Source organism: Stegostoma tigrinum, chromosome 6, assembly GCF_030684315.1.
Source record: "Stegostoma tigrinum isolate sSteTig4 chromosome 6, sSteTig4.hap1, whole genome shotgun sequence".
Lineage (NCBI taxonomy): Eukaryota > Metazoa > Chordata > Chondrichthyes > Orectolobiformes > Stegostomatidae > Stegostoma > Stegostoma tigrinum.
In genome coordinates, this window is record NC_081359.1 from 110,397,814 (window position 1) to 110,401,777 (window position 3,964).

The 3,964-nt window shown below is 46.1% G+C and overlaps 1 long non-coding RNA gene across 1 annotated transcript; it reads right to left on the reverse strand.

Annotated features, from left to right (window-relative positions):
* Positions 1-914: 914 nt before the first annotated feature.
* On the reverse strand, positions 915-2,742 carry LOC125453557 (uncharacterized). The gene is made up of 3 exons (XR_007247787.2): positions 2,612-2,742; positions 1,226-1,362; positions 915-1,079 (listed from the first exon to the last, which is right to left on the reverse strand). It is a non-coding gene; the product is annotated as an uncharacterized LOC125453557 (long non-coding RNA).
* Positions 2,743-3,964: the final 1,222 nt, after the last annotated feature.

Genomic DNA, 3,964 nt, shown 5'->3' on the forward strand with positions numbered 1-3,964 from the left:
CCTGGGATTGTATTCATTAGAGTTTAGAAGGTTGAGGGAAGATCTAATAGAAACTTACAAGATAATGTATGGTTTAGAAGGGGTGGACGCTAGGAAGTTGTTTCCGTTAGGCAGGGAGGCTAGGACCCGTGGGCACAGCCTTAGAATTAGAGGGGTTAAATTTAAAACAGAAATGAGGAGACATTTCTTCAGCCAGAGAGTGGTGGGCTTGTGGAATTCATTGCCACGGAGCCCAGTGGAGGCCGGGACGTTAAATACCTTCAAGGCAGAGATTGACAAATTCTTGATCTCACAATGAATCAAGGGCTACGGGGAGAGTGCAGGGAAGTGGAGTTGAAATGCCCATCAGCCATGATTAAATGGTGGAGTGGACTCGATGGGCCGAATGGCCTTACTTCCACTCTTATGTCTTATGGTCTTATGGTCTAAAATAGGGAGGTGGGTGGGGTAGTGAGTAAATGATAGAACAGAACCCAAGATTCAGGACACTTGTTCAGAAAAATGTTTTTGTTTTGCTTTGCAGATGAGGTCAGACACATAGGTTTGCCCCTGTGCTGTCAGTCCAGGCCCCTTTCCCTGCACTGACCTGATAGACCCAATAAATCCTATAACTTTGCACAGTGTGCCCGAGGTGTCCATCAGGCACTGAGGCTTCTAGACATCGCTCCCACCCTAAGCGCCTTCCTTCCTGGATCTGCTAATGGGTTCAGTGTCAGATAGAATGCCCCACATTTACATTCTGACTGAGATTGGAGGGCGTGCCGGTTCCTTCCAAGCACCCCTCCTCCACTGATCATAACAAGTTTAAATATACCCGGGTTAGAGATGTGGACCATTCCATAGGCCAGAGATTGCTGCTCAGCTGGTAAACACTTATTATCAGAAATGCGATTTATTTTTTAATAAATGGATTATTTTTCAGTTCGTTAAAGAAACCCGGTGAAAAGCTTTTATTCTGGGGATCAGGACAGGGGCGAAACAATTGAACATTTTTGAAACTGAATGAACACATGTATTCAACAGTGCAACTTGAGGAGTGGGGGCCTGATTTCTTTTGAAGTCATAACTGGCACATAAATCTGAAAAGAAACAGAAATATTTAAAACTCAGTGTAGTATTAACTTCAAAGTGCTCTGGCTAAGTCACAGTTAAATTCACAAAAGACACGAATTGTCTCAAATGGAATGTTTATTCCGAAGTTATTCTGTCCATACAAACTACTCACACTCGGCTGTTTACCAGGAACAGTTTTGGCTGGCGAAATCTCTTCACTGGAGACAGTGGGATTCATTCCAACAAGCCCTCTCCAGAAATCCTCCTCCAGGGCAAAGTTGATTTCTCATGTGGTTTTCAGCTCATAGCCTTTACAAAGGAGAGTTGCAAAGAAAGATGGAGAGCAATGGGCTGTCAAATTCTCTCCGACCGAGTTCAAAACAACAATATTCTGATCACAGATAATGGGAACTGCAGACGCTGGAGAATCCGAGAAGGCAAAGTGTGGAGCTGGATGAACACAGCAGGCCAAGCAGCATGGTGATCCGAAGATGCTGCTTGGCCTGCTGTGTTCATCCAGCTCAACATTTTGTTATCTCAATATTCTGATCACACTCATCAACCATTCCGTGTTACCTCCATCTGAGAGTCCTTCATTCTATGTGACACCGTCTGAGCTCCCCTTTCCAAAATGTCCCTTTACGTGAAAGGTCAAGACTAAGTATAAATGGGTCCACATGATCTTCAAAAATAGAGTTTGCATCTCACCTCTTCATAACCGAATCGCCAGTCCATTCATTCTCCTTAAACAGTGCAGCCTCCCTCAACACTGACCCTCCGACAGCGCCCGCTCCCTCAGCACTGACTCTCCGACAGTGCCCATTCCCTCAGCACTGACCCTCCGACAGTGCCCACTCCCTCAGCTCTGACCCTCCGACAGTGCGGCGCTCCCTCAACACCGAACCTCTGACAGTGCCCACTCTCTCAGGACCGACCCTCCGACAGTGCAGCGCTCCCTCAGCACTGACCCTCCGACAGTGTGGCTTTCCCTCAGCACTGACCCTCCGACAGTGTGGCTTTCCCTCAGCACTGACACTCTGACAGTGCCCACTCCCTCAGCACCGACCCTCCGACAGTGCGGCGCTCCCTCAGCACTGACCCTCCGACAGTGCGGCGCTCCCTCAGCACTGACCCTCCGACAGTGCAGTACTCCCTCAGCACTGACCTTCCGACAGTGCCCACTCCCTCAGCACTGACCCTCCGACAGTGCGGCGCTCCCTCAGCACTGACCCTCCGACAGTGCGGCCCTCCCTCAGCACTGACCCTCCGACAGTGCGGCGCTCCCTCAGCACTGACCCTCCGACAGTGCGCCCCTCCCTCAGCACTGACCCTCCGACAGTGCGGAGCTCCTTCAGCACTGGCCCTCCGACAGTGCGGCACTCCCTCAGCACTGGCCCTCCAACAGTGCGGCCCTCCCTCAGTATGGCAATGAAATTGCTAGCTCAGATTGTAAATTGAAGTGCTTAGTGAGGATACATTATAAAATGGTTCATTAGCATCTGCCTGTGTGGGATAACTGGTTAATATCATGGAGACAATGAAATGAGAATGAGCTCACCATGGAAGATGTAGCATTGGAGAAACACAGCATGGACTGTGTTGATGTGTGGATCAATGCACAGAGATTTATCGATTACAGAGTGATTGATTGACCAACAGAAACAAGAGAATACTGGAGAAGCTCTGCAGATCTGGCAGCATCTGTGAAGAGAGAAACCGAGTTAATGTTTCATCTCCAGTGACTCTGTCATTAACAAGGTCCCTTGATAGTAGCTAGATAGCTGAGAAACAGAATTGATAAAGATGTTGGTAAGGAAAAAGATGGATAAAAAAATCTTGCTACTAGTCTGCGTTAAATCAAATTATTCAGAACAGAAATTGTTCAGCATGCTGCCAGAGGAACAGAAGTGAGGAATATGGGTTGTAATTTATCATTTTATTTTGGGTGTAGTTTACTTCTTTAGCTTTGGGATGCATTGGCACAGAGAGATATCTTACTTTTACAGCATGTTCATGGGCCTCTTCAAATAGGAATATACAAACAGGAGTCGGCCATTCAGCCCCTTGAGCTTGCTCTACCATTCAATGAGATCATGGATGGTCTATAGTCTAATGCCATATCCCTGACTTTGGCCCGCATCCTCAAATACCTCTGTTTGACAAAAACCTATTGATCTCAGATGTAAATGAACAATTAATCCAGCATGCACTTCCATTTGGTGAAGACAGTTCCAAATCTCTCCTACCCTTTATGTGTTAAAGTGCTTCCTAATGTCTCTCCTGAACACTCTGGCCCTACAATCTTCGATGATGGAAATAGTTAATCTTTTCTGTCTTTCCCTGTAAGTACAATGTGGAGCTGCTGGTGTTGGACTGGGGTTGAGAAGGCCAGAAATGACAGAAACCAAACCAAAACACAAACAGATTCTAAACAAGGTCTCACACCTAACATGGAACAAAAACAAAGTCGCTGGAAAAGCTCAACAGGTCTGGCAGCATCTGAGAAGGAGAAAACAGAGTTAACATTTCGGGTTCGGCGACCCTTCCTCAGTTCTTTATCTCTCAGGACTGTGACTTGAAAGGAATTCAAGATTTTACATGTACATATTAATCAATTAAAACCTTCTAACTGATTAAAGATCTTTGGTTTGTTTAGTACATCCTCATCAATGGTGTGAATCTTTGATCTTATAAATTCAGAGTCTGATACAGCCTCTCTCACTAACACCTGAAGAAGCAGCGAGACTCTGAAAGCTTGTGTTTTCAAATAAACCTGTTGGACTATAACCTGGAGTTGTGTGATTCTGACATTTCCCTGTAGATATGGACAAGGTCAGAAACATCAGGTTATAGTCCAACAGGTTGATTTGAAAACACAAGCTTTCAGAGTCTCGCTGCTTCTTCAGGTTTA